Source organism: Gastrolobium bilobum, unplaced genomic scaffold, assembly GCF_033153095.1.
Source record: "Gastrolobium bilobum isolate Gb01-03AN ecotype WA unplaced genomic scaffold, APGP_CSIRO_Gbil_v1 utg30794, whole genome shotgun sequence".
Classification (NCBI taxonomy): Eukaryota; Viridiplantae; Streptophyta; class Magnoliopsida; order Fabales; family Fabaceae; genus Gastrolobium; species Gastrolobium bilobum.
Window position 1 is genome coordinate 1 of NW_026899964.1, and position 19,313 is coordinate 19,313.

The following is a 19,313-nucleotide window of genomic DNA, read 5'->3' on the forward strand; positions in this document are numbered from 1 at the left end:
ACTGTGATCCCACCTTTCTTTGGAACTGTTTGTACCGGACTCACCCATGCACTATCAGAGATTGGATAAATCATACCAGCATCCAAGAGCTTCACGACTTCTTTTCTCACAACTTCTTTCATAGTTGGATTCAATCTCCTCTGTGGTTGTCTGACTGGCTTCACCTCATTCTCCATCAATATTTTATGAGTGCAAAAAGATGGGTTTATTCCTTTCAAGTCTGTAATAGACCATCCTATAGCTGTTCTGTGCTCTCTCAACACTTTCAATAATTTTTCTTCTTCGGCGGTTGATAAATTTATGTTGATGATCACCGGGTATGTCTTGCTTTCTCCAAGAAATGCATATTTCAAAGTGGGAGGAAGTTCTTTCAATTCAACCTTTGGTGCATCTGGAATGATATCATCAACTTTCTCTTCTAGCTTTTCAACCTCTTGTTCTCCTTCTGTTGCTTCAGTCGTTTTGTGCAGTAGATCTTCTTCTAATGACTCCAATTCCATCAGTGGTTGGAGTATTTCATCAACTGTATCTAGCACTGCATCATTGATCACATCAACCTTGAAGCAATCTCCTCCGTCGGAAGGATGTTTCATAGATTCAAGAACATCAATCGTTACGGTTTCATCATTAACCCGCAACATCAGCTTACCTTGCTCCACATCAATCATAGCCCTTGCAGTGGCTAAAAAGGGCCTTCCCAACAGTAAGGGAATCTCAGCATCCTCTTGCATGTCTAAGATGACAAAGTCTGCAGGGAATATGAACTTATCAATCTTCACCAAGACATCTTCAATAACTCCATCTGGCCTTCTGGTAGATCTGTCTGCTAGCTGCAGTGAAACTTTGGTCGGCTTTAATTCATGAATTCCCAGAGCCTTGCAGATGGATAATGGCATAAGGTTAATACTAGCTCCCAAGTCACATAACGCCTTTCCCACATCAATGTTGCCAATTTCTATGGGAATGCTGAAACTTCCAGGATCTTCAAGTTTTGGAGGCAACTTTTTCTGAATTATAGCACTACACTCTTCCGTCAACGTCACCGTTTCACATTCTTTCAGTTTACGTTTCTTCGATAAGAGATCTTTCATGAACTTTGCGTAATTCGGCATGTTCTCCAAGGCTTCAGCAAATGGAATATTGATTTGTAGCTTTTTGAAGATGTCAAGGAACTTCGAATACTGCTTCTTTTTGATTTCCTCTCTGAACCTCTGCGGATATGGAATTTTTGCATAAGGTGAGAGCTCCAATGGCTTTTCTTGTCTTTCTTGAGCTTTCTTTTTCTCCCATTTGAACTCTTTCTTTTCAGGAACAGCTTTCTCTGCAGCAGGCTCTTTGTCAACTTCCTTCTCTTTTTCTCCTTCAATGGCAGATCCCTCAGCTTTCTTTTTCTCTACTGAAGGCTTAATCACAGGTTCAATTACAATGCCACTTCTAGTGGTAATGGCCTTGCAGTGTGCGTTTGGATTAACGTCTGTATTACTTGGGAAGGTGCCTTGGGTTCTTTCGTTGAACTGCCTTGACAATTGACCAATCTGAGTTTATAGATTCCGGATTGAGGCTTCTTGATTCCTGAATGAGGCCCTGGTTTCTTGCATAAAGGCTGAAGTGTCTTCCCTGAATGCATTGGTACTTTGAACATAGTCTGATGTGGTTTTGGATAGTTGTGCAAAGGCCTTCTCCCACTCTGATTGTTGTGGAGGTTGTTGTGGTGCTGGCATAGGAGGATTTAGCTGATGATTCGAGCTATAACTGAATCCTGGATGTTGATTTTTATTTCTCCACCCTTGATTCTGGTTATTGTCGTATTGGTTCCTCCCTGGGTTATATGGAACTTTCTGATCATGCCAAATTCCATTAACATCTGCAGTTTCGGGTGCCTTGCAGTCTTCAGTAGCGTGAGCACCTGCACAAATACCACAAGTTATTTGAATATTACTAACAGAAGAGACTTGAGAACTGGTAAATTGCTTTGTGAGAGCATCTAGTTGTTCTTGTTGTTTCTTGTTAATTTGTAAAATCTGTTCATTCTGAGCTAAGATGGCATCATAGCCATCAAGCTTCATAATCCCCGCTCTTCTCTGTGGTACTGGAGCATTATCATACTCCTGAGAGGCTAGAGACTCTAGTAATTCCAAGGCTTCCTCTGGAGTTTTTGTTTTTAAGGACCCTCCTGATGCAGCATTCACCAATGTTCTTGTGTTCGGCGTCATCCCTTGAAAGAAGGTTCTTGCTTGCTCCCAAGCTTCAATGCCTTGTTGGGGACACTTCCTAAGTAATCCCTTGAATCTTTCCCATGCTTCATATAGAGATTCACTTCCTTTTTGTTCAAAAGAAGTGATATCCGCCTTGAGATTTGCCATTTTCGAAGATGAGAAAAATTTGTCCAAAAATTTGTTTGCCAAGTCGTCCCAGTGGGTGATGCTTCCTTGAGGTAACGATTGCAACCATCCCCTTGCTTCGTCTTTAAGTGAACAGGGGAACAATCTGAGCAAAATAGCATCCCGAGACACCCCATTCATCTTCAAGGTATCACAGTATAGCAAGAAGTTTTCTAGATGGATGTAAGGGTCTTCCGTGCTTCCTCCGGCAAATTGATCTTTCTGAATCAGTTGCAATAACGCAGGCTTGAGTTCAAAATTGTTAGCATCCACGTTTGGTCTAACAATGCTCGTCGTCTGTGGAACTCGAGCAGGAGTCATGTAATCTCCTAATGTTCTCGGAGGTGGTGGAGGTACATTGTTGTCTCCCATTGCTTCTTCTTTTGGTTCTGTTGAGCTTGAAGCTTCTTTTTCTTGTTGTCTTCTTTCTTTAGCAAGTTTTCTGTTTCTTTTTGCTGTTTTCTCTATCTCCGGGTCGAATTGCAAGGAATCGGTGTCAACGGTACCTCGCATAAACCAGAAAAATAGATTATATAAAATAAGAAAATAAAACTGAATTTAAAAAACTGAAAATTAAATAACAGAAAATAAGGTCCAATCTAAAGAATTAATAGCTACTATTAATGTTGAAATAGTGATCCCCGGCAACGGCGCCAAAAACTTGTTGCTACTCACGGCAAGTGCACCGATCGTACAAGTAATATATGATTAAGTAAGAGATCGTTCCCACGAGGATTACGGTTCAAGCACTAATTCACTATCGCAAACTTAGCTGGACAATCGAAAGTGTATTTGGAAACAGGATTTGAATTGCAAAATTAAAATATTAAATATTAAGCTAATTACTTGCAAGAATTAAAGACAAGAAATTAAAGATGTGATTTAACTAATAAAATAAAAACGTAGCTAGGGGTTCGATTTCATTTAATCTCCTTATTACGTTTGAATTTCTTCTTAGTGTTAATTGTCCTTAGTATCAATCTAATCAATTCTTTCGCATGTTATTAGAGCTCAGTCCCTTGTTACTCTAAAACCTTTACAATATTGGAAGAACCCTAGTTCCCCGGTTATTCCCCAAGCATGCAAGCATTAAATTCAAGAATCTTAAAGATTACGCAAACCCTATGTCTATCCCTAGAATCATAACGTTTACGATAAAGTTATCAGATATGGATCACACACCAACATTCCTATTGTCATGCATTCACCGATGATCATTACATAAGATTCAAGCCTATATAAATCATTAAAAACAGATAACTTCATTCATGATATAAAGGAAAATTAACACAGTGAATTGTTCAAAACATAATAAATCGACTAAAATCCATCTAACCCTAACTACTTAAAGAACTAGCCGGACATGGCAAAATCAAGAACAAAAGAGAATAGGAAAGCTCCCCCAAACTCCATAGGTGATTGGTGGATCTTCAATATCTCCAGTGAACACTTGACGTTGATCCGTCTCCGCCGCTCACGAACATGAATCTGATGTTTCTCTGCGTTCCTTCAGCCTCCGAGCACCCAAGAGTTGTTTTTCAATGTAAAAGTTATTTATTTCTGGTCTCCAATGGCCCTTTTATTGGCCAAGAGTTTGTATCCTAGTAGAAAACTCGAATGGGCCTAAGTTGGATCTGTCTGGGCGCTTAAGCCTGTTGTAGCGCGCTTAAGCGCCCTAGGACAGTGAATTCTGATTCGCGTTGTGCGCTGAAGCGCTCTGAAGGGCGCTTAAGCGCGCTCCTCACGACAACTTTTTCTTCTTGTGGCGCGCTTAAGCCCTGAGTTTGGGGCTTAAGCGCCCAGAGGCAGTAGTTATTTGCGTTTTTAGGGAGCTTAAGCTTCTGAATGGGGGCTTAAGCTCCCACTTCTAACAACTTGATAAGATCTTCAATCTTATTGTTTTTGATCTTCTTCTATCATCTCTTGATCTTATCTTTTCTAGTTGTGATCTCTATTTATCCAATCTTCATCTTTGACTCCTTTTGTCAACAAATCCCTAAAAAATAGCAAAGATGATTCCATTAAACAAAAATTCAGATAATGTTCATGATTATTATATTAAACCCTAGTTTTTGACTTATTTAACTTGATATTTTATATTAGTTTAGTCTATAAAATAAGATAAACTAAAGGTTTATCAATGGTCTATATAAAAATATAAAAAATAGAAACAGAATTCAAAACTTACAAATAAAGGATTGTTTTGTAAAAGTTAAAACAAGTATATTGGAAAAAAAAAAAAGATGATCCTTTGCTTTCTTAAATTATTGATGGAAGATAAACTAAAAAATATTGAGTAATTTTTTTGATAAAATCTTGTAATATATATCATGTAAATCTTGTAATCTTGGCGAACATCAATTCAATTCAAAGGTAGTTTGATTCTTCTGTTCAGTTAAGCTTAAGGGCAATAAAATGGAAATTTTAGCAGACTGTCTTGTAGGAAAAGTGGAAAAACAAGTGGATAATTTTATGGAATGGTCGTATCTTACCTCCAAAGCTAACAGCCTAACACCATGGTTATCTCTTACTTTCACTTGTTAGCTTCTTTTTTTATGTAACGCCTCTTTTTTTTCTTATATATATATATATATATATATATATATATATATATATATATATATATATATATATATATATATATATATATATATATATATATAGAGAGGCAGGATCCTTTGACACCGGTGTCAAAGGAAAAGTTTGACACCTCATCTGAGAGCCGTTAGATTAAAAAAAATCAATGGTGTCACATGCTTACAAATCAGAATCGTTGATTTTTTTTAATCTAACGGCTCTCAGATGAGGTGTCAAACTTTTTTTTTGACACCGGTGTCAAAGGATCCTGTCTCATATATATATATATAGGATAAACGGATGAATAGTGACTACACCTAAGGATTGATGCAGTTATATAAAACTACGTCATTTTATAGTGTGAAAGTATTAAAAATGAGAAATTATAACCATAAAAAATATATATATATATAAAGCATTAAATATGAAGAATCATAATCATACAAAGGTGGAAATAAATATAATATTTTTATTTTCTACAATTAATTTTGAACGCGAACTTTCCTTATACTTCCCAAAACGACATAGTTTTTAAGTGACAGAACCAATGACTATATACAGTCACATTACAAATCTTATAGACTATATATATATATATATATATATATATATATATATATATATATATATATATATAGGTTTATTGTTTATTATGTCACTGGATGGTCAAGTCAGTATTAAACTACGCTGTTTTGTTTATTTATTTTCTTATATTTATTGATTCACCTTTGAATGGTTATGATTTTCTTTCTCTCTCTCTTTCTTTATCATCATTGATGCATTTTTGTACGGTTATGATTTAGTGTCTCGACAAATACTTATATCAAGTGACTTGACACTCATCAAACCCTATATATATATATATATATATATATATATATATATATATATATATATATATATATTATTTATATATATATATATAATGATATTTTTTTAATAATAATAAACTATTAAATATAATAGTTAGTTCTTTAAAAGAAGTTGTAATAGTTTATTTCTTCTATTGATCTTAATAATACTTATAATTTTGATATTTTATTTTCATCCTTCATTATAAAAAATATTGGGTACATCACGTAGGGTGTGTATGACAACTTTTCCGGAATCAAATTTTTTTTTTTTTTTAATTTCTGTCCCTAGGAACTGAAATAGATGGAAAATTCGGTTGGTAAAATCGGTTTAATTTTTTTGTTCCCGGGATGAACCAGTTTAATTTTTGTACTAGAGAATAGAAAAAAGAATAAATTTTTTTGCTTTTTTGTTCCCGGGCACAAAATCAGAAACATTTATCTCTCAATCACTGTCCACCTCTACCATCACCACCACCACCACCATCATCCTGACACAACCACCGCCACCATCGTCGTCGCCATCATACCACCAATGTCATCGTCACCACCACCACGATGTCACCGCCATCATCACCACCACCTCCACCCATTACCACCATTACTATCAATCAATCACCACCACCACCAGCATTACCATCACCGCCACCGTCACCGTCACATTCACTGCCACCACCACCATCATTGTAGTCACTACTATCACCGCCATCGCCACCGCCACCATCATAGCCACCACGAAGCCACCGCCACCATCACCAACAACGTCACCAACCACCACTACCGTCGCCGCAACATCTTTCGTCACCATCACCATGACACCGCCGCTATCAAGCCCCCACTAGTGCCGCCACCACTACCACCACTGCCACCATCAACGTCGCAGCCACTGCCGTCACCACCACCACCACCACTACCATCACTGCCACCACTTCCACTACCGCCACTGTCACCAACCACTACCACCATCGTCGCAACCATTACCATCACCACCACCACCATGCCATAACCACCACCAACCACCATCATCGTCACCACTACAATGCCATCATCATTGCCACCACTACCACTACGGCCACCGCCCACCACCACTACCGCCATCATCGACGTAGCTACCGCCGCCGCTGCAGCCACCACTACCTCCGCCACTACGCCACCACCACCACTACCACCATTGTCACCACCACCATTATAACCACCACGCCACCGCCGTCGCCGCCGCCACAACCTCATATGAAAAGGAAAGTGATGATCCGAATTTTTTTTATATTTAATAGGAATTATTTTTATTATATTATTTATAGTGTCATCGAACGCAATTCTCATTCTCGGAATAAAAATAGAATATGTTATCAAACATATTTTTTTTCTTAAAAACTGTTCCAAGGCACAAAAATAGAAGATAATTATTTTTTTTTTTAGAAAGAGTGTCAAGGAACAGAATGCTTGTCATGCACACCCTTAATGTCTTGGGTAAGCCTTTGTATTCATTGAAAAAAATGCCAATATGAAGCCAAGTGCATATGTATGGGAGACTTTGATGAATCTATATAGTTTCATGGTAACACTGGAGGATTGATGTGTTGAACTAGTTAAGCAGCAAGATTCTTCTCGCTTTAATGAGCAATCAAAGGTTGACTTTAATTTGTACCTCTAAAAATTTCATGACAAAAAAAAAAGAAATTAAAGAATAAATTAGCAAGAAAAAATCTTCTAGAAGTAAGGAGATGATTCCCTGAATATAGAGATGAAGATACTTCTCATCCTACAAGAAAAAATGATAATATATATGTTCTACTTAGAGGTCCAAAGTCACAAATGAAATAAGTTGGCTATATTCGAGAGATGAAATTTGTGTTACGTGACAAAGATTAAAAAGGTAAAGAAGAAGTTTTCTTGCCCATAGTGAGAAACTTCTTGTTTCTTATGGTCTCCTTAATTAGTAGTAATGTTCGCTCTCTTATCAAGGCAATTAAGAACCTTCGTGCTTATGGTAATTGTCAATTGTCATACTGTAATGGAATTGTTTCTAAGCTTGTGGGCAGGGAAATAATCATTAAACAGAGAAAATTTTAAGCGATCCCAGCTCACATAACTCTCTATGGTCCACCCAATCAAAAGGTTACACATAAATTTATTAATCCACGTCAGTATAGTAGCTGGCTTTTTTAAATTTTTATTTATTAATATTATTTTATTTCATAATCCCTTCTCCTTTCTCTCTTCTCTTCTCTGAATTCTCCCTCCCCGTATCCAAACCAACTTGAATCCCACCAAAGCGATCTTGCTTGCTGCAACCATGTCAGACACCCCAACCATGGTGCAATGCCCCAACCGCTGAACTGCTGTCACACCTCTTACGGCACACCCCATCAGCTCGCGAACCTCAAATTGGTGCACCACCACATAACCCTTTCCCAATTTTAATAAAGTTTCAAATTTTTCTTTTGGGTTCAATAGATCTGGTGTTTCTCTTAATTCTTGTGCAGCTGTTGGTTGGTTTGGCTTTTATAGCAACTGAGATATTTGAATATGCAGATAACAAATACATCAATTTTTCCTTTAGACTTGCTTTTCTTTGGAAAACTACAAAGCTACAACAAGAATGAGGGGATCATTCTACAATATAGGTACTTTTGTTGTATTTTTAATTTCTAGTCTTATTCTGAACCATGAATCTTACATGGATTATGCAGTTTGACTATGGAATACAAAGCTTAATACCAATCTTTTATGTTCTGTCTGGGATGTTTAGGAAAAAAAAATTTGTAATTTAGTAGCTTTCGACTATTGCTATTCTTTAGTATGCAGTGTGGTTCTCTGAGGAATGGATGTTGCGACTTCGGCAAGTGCACCGGTCGTACAAGTAATAAAGTGGTAAAATAAGGTTGTCGAACCCACGAGGACTGATGACCAATCACTAATTTATCTACTCAATTAAAGTTGGATCGATCGTGAAAGGTTTCCTCGAGAATATTTCAATTTAATTAAAACAAAATTTTAAACTTATTTTTGATTTTCAATATTTAAGAAATTAATTCAAGAATTAATAATTTGAGAAAATTGGTTTTTAACTTTCACTAAAAGACGTATAGGACTCGACTTTCCCAATGTTTTCCTAATAATTCTACCCACTCTTATAATTAACATTCAAAATCAAGTTATTAACGATTCTTTCTAAATTTGATTAAATCTCAATCCCTTGAAAATTTGATCCTTTACTTCATTCAAAAGCTTAATCCCTTAGTACTTTTTCCTAAAACAAGCATTAACGCAAGAACCATAAAGTTATAGAATTCGTAAGCTTATCCCTAGATCATACAAACTCTAGCAATCAATCAATCAGAATCAATACACCAACATCCATATTATCATGAAAGATTCATGTGTTTATCTATGCGTGATCAATTCATAAACAAAGCTAGTCATGAGGAAACAGATTAATTGCATAACTTTAAATCATGAATATAAATTACAAGAACAAATAAATAGCGTTTAAGAACCCATTGGTTCCTTCTCGCCCTAACTATTTAAATAAATTTAGCCTAACATAATCATAAAATCAGAATAAAAAGATGAAAAGAAACTATAATTTATAAAAAGAAATATAAAAATCTGGTCTCCACGATAAGCATAGTCGTTTCTCCTCTCCTCAGGTTCGGAGCGGAGCTTCTCTGCCTCCTAAGTCATCTCTAGCCACCTCCTAGCCTTGCTCTGTTACGTCCCTGAATTTCTCTCCAAAGCCCTAATTGTGTTTCTTTTAAAGAAATAAAACTGGACTTTTAATTTGGACCAGGTTCGCTGAAAAGAATTAATTCTGATTAATTCTTTATTTTTCTTGATCTTTATCCTTTGCAACTGCCTTTATCCCTTAGTATTTGTAATTAATTACTTTAAACCTGAAACATTTTTAAAAAGGTATCAGAATCTTATCTATTTGTTGGAATCTTGATATCTTTTGGATTTATTAATTAACACTATATACTTAATAATATTAATCATTATTTAAACTAAATTTGATATTAAAAATATGGTGTCTTTGACACTTATCAATGGACACCTTTCATCTTTGTTCGATACAATATGAAAGTATATGACATTGTAAAAATATAATAATCTAGAAAAAAATGATTATTTTCACATTCACCAATATTCTATTGTGCTTATATATAATTAGAAGTACATGAATCTTTAGGACTTTGTTGTCTGCAAGCTATGAAGCACCGACACTTCAAAAACCCTGACGTGTCGTATCCGACAATTTCCGACACTCTTGGACACTTCGACACTCCCCGACACTCTAACACGCGTTGTAAAGACTCAAAAAAAGTTCAAAAGTTGCATTGCGTTGCGTTTTTAATTCCAACTATTAGATTCGTTGGATTACAATTATCATTTTAATTATTTAGTTTAATATAAATATTTGAGAAATCTTATGTTTCTTTACAAAATTAATTGGTATTATAATTTTAACTTCGTTTTTTGTTAAATTATTGAGTATTAAATATAATATATATTACATAAATTAAAAATAATATTTAATATCAAAACGTGTCCTAACGTGTCGAAATCTAACATTTTTTAGAATTAACGTGTCGGAGTGTCGTGTCGTATCGTGTCTCGTGTCCCGTGTCAGTATCGGTGTTACATAGTCTGCAAGTACATTGTAGAATGCTATATCATTTATTTATTTTTCTGGTGCAATTTAGTCTTGCAGGACATTTTTTGGCCAGCTCTTCACATGATAAAACAGTTAGGATTCGAAATTCAGCCTTTAAGAATAATGGCAGGGCACTTGTTGGATGTTAATGTGAGTTTTAAAGTGAAATGTCCTTTATTTGTTCTGCTTGTTCTAATTTTCTCCATATTTTATATCAGATGAAAGATACTTCGATTTTTCCTATAGGCTTGCTTTCCTTTGGAAAACTACAAAGCTATAAGAATGAAGGGATTATTCTACAATGCAGAAAAGATTTACATGCAAGTTCAAGGGGATTGCAAATGTTGGTCAGCCTACCACTAGTTATTGGAGCAGAATTTGTATATTTTTTTGTCTTGTTAGGTGTAGTATTTGGATATTGATGTAAAAAAGGAAGTTTTTCTTCCAAAAACATAATGTATCATTGTAATATGATTCAAAATCATGTAACATTGTCCAATATATGTCTTTTGTTATATTGTTCAATAAATGGATCTTGTAACAGTAATCAATCTTGGAATTTTCTTTTTAAATGCAAGATATGACATCATTCAACATGAATTTTGTTAAATTTAATTTCCAGCCACTATTTTATATCCAAGGAGCCAAGAAAATGGGAAATTAGGGATATTCCTCATTTTAATTGGACAACCCCATAGTCATATCATTGTTGCAGATCTAAAAGTATATAAACAAATATCTCCTAGATCTCCAGTCATCATTTATCTGTATAAATTATGTGCATAACTGACATTTTAGCAACATATACATGTAGATAAATCATGTCTCTGTTTAGTTTAACATGCCAGCTTCCATGATAGCTTGCAAGACCTTCTACCAATCAAAAAGGCTTGCATGGCAGCTTCTATAATAGCTTGCAAAACCTCCTACCATTCAAAAAAAAAACTTCCATGATAGCATGCAAGACCTCTTACCATTCAAAAAAGCTTGCATGAAAACTTCCATGATAGCTTGCAAAACCTTATACCATTCAAAAAAAACTTCCATGATAGCTTGCAAGACCTCCTATCATTCAAAAAAGCTTACATAACAGCTTCTGTAAGAACCCGCACAGTTAATTAAGGAATTAATTAGATAATTATGAGAAAATAGGAAATGATTCCATAATTGACCCTAATAATTATTATGAGGCTTTAATAATATTAGTAAGTGAGTAATAATGTTGAAAGTCGCTTTTCGGAAGAAAAGTGCAGATACCGGTTCTGCTAGTCGGTATAAATGCGTACCGAAAAAGTATCCCGGAAAATTATAATACGTGCATGATAATTACTAGAATAATATGTAGGACTTGTAAAACGAGTTTCAAGTGCAAATATTGAGAACTGGTGCTAGAAACCGGTACTGGCTTTGAAAAGCGCGTATCAGAAAGGTTCTCAGAAAATTATAAGAAAAATATGATAATTCTTGGAAAAATGTGTAGTTTCAGATTCCAAAGTTTGGGATTAAAATGCTAAGCGTAGCATTTAAAGTTAATACTGTGCGTTTAATGGTTAAACCACTTTATATAGCCTTATGATTGGCACATAACCATAGGACCTCAGTTTTTGTGCGTGAAAGTGGCTGACCAGAACCTTGAAACATTGTTCCATAGGTTTCTCTTCTCCTTTCTTGAGGCTTGAAGCCATTTTCTTCACACTTTCTTCTTGTAGACACCTTGAGTGAGTGGGAAACACTAGGGTGGGTGTGTTGGGAGCATCATTCTGGTTTTTAGCTCTGTTTGGAGGGTCCTTGGTTGCTGACTTTGGGGGTTGAGAGTGTTTAGCCATTGTGGTGGCATTTTGGAGCTTAAAGAAGCTTCTTTGTGAAGAAAGGACCAACCTTTTGTGTTGCATTTTCGTACACCTTATCTCCAGAACCTGTAGAGGCAGTGTGGTGAGCTCCAAGAGCCATTGATCCTCTGTTTTGAGCTTTGGTGAGTTGTACCTACCTTGAGCTTGTGTTTTATGGGTTAAAGGTGTGATCTTTGCATGTTTAATGAGTTAATCAAGTAACCAACAGTGGTATGACCCTTAAACAGTATAAAGATGCATGCTTTAACGTTTGAAAGTGTTAAAAATGAAACCTTGGAAGGATATCTTCACGAAATGCAGTTTCTGCATTCTGTCGTGAAATATCCGGATATGTGCCCGAGAAATATCCGGATATGGGATATCCGGATATGGAATGTGGATATCCGTATATTGGATATCCGGATATGGAAATCTGGATATCCGGATATTGTATATCCCGATATGTACAGTGAAATATCCGGATATTGCATATCCGGATATGGTCCCGAGGAATATCCGGATATTCTGGGATTTCGTAGAACAGTAGCTGTGCTGTGTGTACAGTAGGCTATTGGGGGTTTGTGGACCCTAGATTGATGAAGTTGAACTTCTGTAATTAATGAACTAAGTCAGAATAAAGTGATTAAGGGCTTATGGCTTGGTATGGAGCCTTAAGACGTAAAACGTAAAGGAAAGGCGTTGTCTTTAAGTTATATGCTTGTGGTGCATTATTATTGATATAGTATTGGTCCATAACAGATTGTGAATCTGCTGTGTTTGGACTTTGAGCTGTGGACTCTTGGCTTTGGGTGTTAGCTTGCAAGGTAAGCTTTTGTGTCATCGGTTTAGCCATGTTGTGGATCCACCATGTCCCATGGGGGTGTGGTTATATGCATGCTGTGTTACATGCTTTGAATATTTGAAATGCTATTGAGCTTTATGTGTAATGGCTTTTAATATGCATGTGTTGTTTCATCTTGACGGTAAGCCTGAGTATGTGGCGTCATACGATATGGTGATCCGGGGTGAATGCAAGTGGCGTCTTGGACTCTGTGTGGGTATTTGGCGTATATAAATCCTGCATTTCTCGGCCAGTAGAATAGTATTGACACACATGACATGATTATATGCTGCATTGCACTGTCTTAGAAATGATATTGATGAACTGCTTTTAAACTTATATTGCACATGTAAGTGAGCTTGGGGTGGAAGATCCTTGAGTACCCTTTGTCTTACTGAGATTTCTTGTTTAGAGATCTCACCCCACGTTTGGGGAATGCATATTTCAGGTTCCGGTAGTTTGGTGACTGATGCCTCAGGTGGCAGGAGGCCATAGCTTAGTTGATGTTATTATGCTGTATTGCTGCCATGACTGGATATGGATGCTGTTTATGTTTTCCGCTATTTATGTTTATGTTGTTGTCGAGACTGATGTTGGGCGAGTTGCCTTATTTGAGTGAGCATGGGGATTGTCCATGACACTTTATGTAGTACTTTCGATTGGAGTTTTATAAACTGTTAGATGGTCCGGTCTACGTTGTTGTAGTTCCGTGACTAGAGCCACACTTTTATTATCTATGTTATGAGGTATTTCAGTTAGCTGTTTTATTGCAATTACATAAAGACGATGTTTTATTAATTGATTAATAAGCAAGTTGGTAATGATAATGACATCATAATTGAAAAGAAAAAGATATTCCGCATATTTAATTAAGCGCTGCTTAATACGATAGTATGACAACATTACCGGATATATACAGGGTGTTACATTTATGGTATCAGAGCAATGGTTCGAGGGAAAAGCCTGTATGTATTGCAATAGCTAGGATGTTTGGTTGTGTCTGTCTTGTGTGTTTACTCCGTCGAATTTTATTATGATAATGCATATGTAATCACACTGTGTGGGCCTGATCAACTCATAATTTGTGTAACTTGTGCAGAGCCATGGTAAGGTCCGGGAGAACACGAGAGACTTCTGAGGATCAACTCGATCCTATCCTGACTGCATTGGCCGAGATGCAGGCGGCTAGGTTAGCCGATCGGGAGGCCACTAGACTGGCCAACGTGGCAATGATGGATGTTGTTCGCGAGGCGAACCGGATAGCCGCAGAAGAGGTTCGTGAAGCGAACCGGAAGACCACTGAGGATGTCCTCGAGGCGAACAAGATGGCGAACATGACGATGATGAGAGTCATGTTAGAGGAGATGTGGGCTGGTCCTGCTGTAGGCCAGGCACCACCACCGCCGCCGCCTCCGCCGCCGCCGCCTCCACCTAGTGTTTAGGATAAGAGCCTGAGTCACATTGGCAGTGTTGCTGATGTCGCTGAGACGAGGGAGACTCAGGTAGAGCCTGCTGAGGATCGTGATGTGATAGATCGCCGGCTGAATGCTTTCAGGAAGCATAAGCCACCTGTGTTTGAGGGGTCTTTGGATCCTATTGCTGCTGCTAGATGGCTGGAGTCGCTGGACAAGATATTTCAGGTCATGCAGTGTACAGATCCGCAGAAGCTGATGTTCTCGACTTACATGCTAGAGGGCGATGCCCATGAGTGATGGACGAACACCTCTCGTGCTTATGAGATGCAGGGTCGTGTTTTGACATGGCCATTCTTCGAGGAGTGTTTCTTGGGCAGATACTTTCCCTATGATGCGCAGGAGAGGAAACAAGGGGAGTTGGATAGATTGGTTCAGGGCTCGATGTCTGTTGACGAGTACTTGGCCAAGTTTAATGAGCTGGTGAAGTTTGCACACTTCAGAATGGTTCCTCCTACTCCGATGTTTCTGGCTGCTAAGTTCCGTAGGGGACTTAGTGAGGTGATTGCTGAGCATTTAGCTGGAGCCGCTTCGAGGGATTTTGGTACACCGGTTCAGCAGTGTAAGGACATTGAGGATGTCTGCATAGCGAGTAAGGCCAAGAGGGCCAAGGTCGACGAGACCAAGGGGACTGTTGGTTCCCCTCCTGTTTTTACGTCCTGGAAGGACAAGAGGTTTTCTGGGAAGGGCAAGGGTAAACAGTTGGCGACTAGGCAGGCGCCTGGTCAGTTCAAGAGGACTGCTTCACAGCAGGGGAGTTTTGCTAGGCCTCTTTCCACTCCGAGATGTGCGAGGTGCGGAAAGGAGCAAGTGAGACGTTGTGCTTCGGGGCAGTTGGTTTGTTTCCAGTGTGGCAAGGAGGGCCACTTCTCGAGAGACTTTCTGTCATCGACGGCGAGAGCTGCAGCTGTTCAGGCAGTTCCTTTGCAGATGGTTCTGATGGCTTCTACTTCGGCACCTGCAGTGCCACCTTCTGTTGGGCGTGTGTACACCTTGGATAGGCAGCAGTCGGACCGCGCTCCAAACCTTGTTAGAGGTACTGTGTCTATTGGTGGTATTGTTGTTGATGCATTGTTTGACTCCGGGGCTACGCATTCGTTTGTTGCTACCCCAATTGCTTTGGGGGCTTGAGTTGCCCATGTCTGTGCTTTCTCCATCGTTACTATCGGAGGTGAGGAGCTTCTTAGGCTTGGCAGGTTACTATCGGAGGTTCATTAAGGGTTTCTCCATGATGGTTCTCCCTTTGACTCGCCTTACCCGAAAGGAGACTCCATTTGTGTGGACTCACGAGTGTGAGGCGTGCTGTCAGGAGTTGAAGGAGAGATTGACTTCTTCACCTGTGTTGATCCTTCCTGATCCTGAGGAGCCGTTTGAGCTTTACTATGATGCTTCTGGAAAGGGGCTGGGCTGTGTGTTGATGCAGTCTGGTAGAGCTGTTGATTTTGCTTCGAGGCAGTTGAAGCCTCATGAGGAGAACTACCCGACTCATGATTTGGAGTTGGCTGCGATTGTGTTTGCTTTCAAGATTTGGAGGCACTACTTGTTTGGCATGCAGTTTGCGGTGTTCAGTGACCACAAGAGCTTGAAGTATCTGTTTGATCAGAAAGAGCTGAACATGAGGCAGAGAAGATGGATGGAGTTTCTGAAGGACTACGACTTTGAGTTGAAGTACCATCCTGGCAAGGCCAATGTGGTAGCTGATCCTTTGAGTCAGAAATCCGTGAGTCTATCTAGTTTGACGATGGGTGACTTCGACCTCATAGAGAAGTTTCGAGATCTGAAGGTGACCACCTTGTTTGGGGGTTCACTTCTCGAGATGGAGACTGAGAGTCAGGAATGAGCTTATGGAGAAGATCCAAGAGGCGCAAGTGCAGAGAGAGTGCCTCGACTACGTGAAGAACCAAGACGATGTGTCTTGGAATGAGGATGGACTTCTGTTGTTTTAGAAGCGTGTTGTGATTCCTCAAGGTCCCTTGACCGAAGAGGTTATGGCGGAGGCCCATAAGGGGCAGTTTACTGTTCATCCTGGTGCTACAAAGATGTACCAAGACCTGAAGAGAAATTTCTGCTGGCCAGGAATGAAGAAGAACATAGTTGTGTATGTGTCCAAGTGTTTGATCTGCCAGAAGTGAAGATTGAACACCAGAAGCCGTCTGGTAAACTTCAACCTCTTGAGATTCCAGAGTGGAAATGGGAGAGCATTTCCATGGACTTCGTTGTGGGTTTACCGAAGACTCAGGTTGGCTGTGACTCGATATGGGTCATTGTGGACAGATTGACAAAGTCTGCTCATTTTCTTCCAGTGAAGGTGAGCTTCACTACAGAGCAGTTGGCCAAACTGTATGTTCGCGAGATTGTGAGGCTTCACGGGGTGCCCGAGAGTATCATTAGTGATAGGGACCTGAAGTTCACATCTCGGTTCTGGGAGGCGCTGCAGGGAGCTTTTGGTACGCAGTTGAGACTGAGTACAGCCTATCACCCTCAGACTGATGGACAGACTGAGCGGACTATCCAGACCTTGGAGGACATGTTGCGGGCTTGCACGTTGGAGCAAGGCTCGGCATGGGATAGGTACCTTCCATTGGTGGAGTTTTCGTATAACAACAGTTTCCATGCTAGCCTGGGCATGGCACCCTACGAGGCGCTCTACGATAGGAGGTGTCGTACACCTACCTGCTGGTCTGAGGTTGGGGATCGTGAGTTGTTTGGCTTGGACTTCGTCCAAGATACCACCCTGCAGATCCAGATGATCAGGGAAAAGCTGAAGTAGGCGCAAAATCGCCAGTCGTCCACTGGAGTTCAGTGAGGGTGAGCACGTGTTTGTGAGACTTTCACCTGTCACCGGTGTTGGACGGGCACTCGGAGTGAGGAAGCTGAGCCCGCGGTTTATTGGGCCATACCAGATTCTTGGTAGAGTAGGACCTATTGCCTACCGGCTTGCCTTGCCTCCGAACCTGGCTAACATCCACGACGTGTTTCACGTGTCTCAGCTTCGGAGCTACATAGCAGATCCGTCGCACGTGGTGCAACCGGATGATGTGGAGGTTCGAGAGAACCTAAAGACTCCCGTTGAACCACTAAAGATTCTCGATCGTGGCGAGAAGCAGCTGAGGAGCAAGATCATTCTGATGGTCAAAGTGCAATGGGCCGGAAGAACTCTTGAGGAGTGTACTTGGGAGCGTGAGGATGAGCTTCTCCGGCAGTACCCCGAGTTTCGACCAGGTATGTTTATGATTTTGAGGTCAAAATCCTAAAAAGGTGGGGTGAATGTAAGAACTTGCACCGTTAATTAAGGAATTAATTAGATAATTATGAGAAAATAGGAAATGATTCTATAATTGACCCTAATAATTATTATGAGGCTTTAATAATATTAGTAAGTGAGTAATAATGCTGAAAGTCGCTTTTCAGAAGAAAAGTGCAGATACCGGTTCTGCTAGTCGGTATAAATGCGTACCGAAAAAGTATCCCGGAAAATTATAATAAGTGCAAGATAATTACTAGAATAATATGTAGGACTTGTAAAACGAGTTTCAAGTCCAAATATTTAGAACTGGTGCTAGAAACCGGTACTGGCTTTGAAAAGCGCGTACCGGAAAGGTGCTCAGAAAATTATAAGAAAAATATGAAAATTCTTGAAAAAATATGTAGTTTCAGATTCCAAAGTTTGGGATTAAAATGCTAAGCGTAGCATTTAAAGTTAATATTGTGCGTTTAATGGTTAAACCACTATATATAGCCTTATGATTGGCACATAACCCTAGGACCTCAGTTTTTGTGCGTGAGAGTGGCTGACCAGAACCTTTAAACACTTTTCCATAGGTTTCTCTTCTCCTTTCTTGAGGCTTGAAGCCATTTTCTTCACACTTTCTTCTTGTAGACACCTTGAGTGAGTGGGAAACACTAGGGTGGGTGTGTTGGGAGCATCATTCTGGTTTTTAGCTCTGTTTGGAGGGTCCTTGGTTGCTGACTTTGGGGGTTGAGAGTGTTTAGCCATTGTGGTGGCATTTTGGAGCTTAAAGAAGCTTCTTTGTGAAGAAAGGACCAACCTTTTGTGTTGCATTTTCGTACACCTTATCTCCAGAACCTGTAGAGGCAGTGTGGTGAGCTCCAAGAGCCATTGATCCTCTGTTTTGAGCTTTGGTGAGTTGTACCTACCTTGAGCTTGTGTTTTATGGGTTAAAGGTGTGATCTTTGCATGTTTAATGAGTTAATCAAGTAACCAACAGTGGTATGACCCTTAAACAGTATAAAGATGCATGCTTTAACGTTTGAAAGTGTTAAAAATGAAACCTTGGAAGGATATCTTCACGAAATGCAGTTTCTGCATTCTGTCGTGAAATATCCGGATATGTGCCCGAGAAATATCCGGATATGTGATATCCGGATATGGAATGTGGATATCCGTATATTGGATATCCGGATATGGAAATCTGGATATCCGGATATTGTATATCCGGATATGTACAGTGAAATATCCGGATATTGCATATCCGGATATGGTCCCGAGGAATATCCGGATATTCTGGGATTTCGTAGAACAGTAGCTGTGCTGTGTGTACAGTAGGCTATTGGGGGTTTGTGGACCCTAGATTGATGAAGTTGAACTTCTGTAATTAATAAACTAAGTCAGAATCAAGTGATTAAGGGCTTATGGCTTGTATGGAGCCTTAAGACGTAAAATGTAAAGGAAAGGCGTTGTCTT

General features: G+C 39.2%; 1 non-coding gene across 1 annotated transcript; it reads left to right on the forward strand.

Moving 5' to 3' along the window:
* Positions 1–2,250: 2,250 nt before the first annotated feature.
* On the forward strand, positions 2,251–2,357 carry LOC133294409 (small nucleolar RNA R71). The gene has a single exon (XR_009749201.1). It is a non-coding gene; the product is annotated as a small nucleolar RNA R71 (small nucleolar RNA).
* The last annotated feature ends 16,956 nt before the right edge of the window (positions 2,358–19,313 follow it).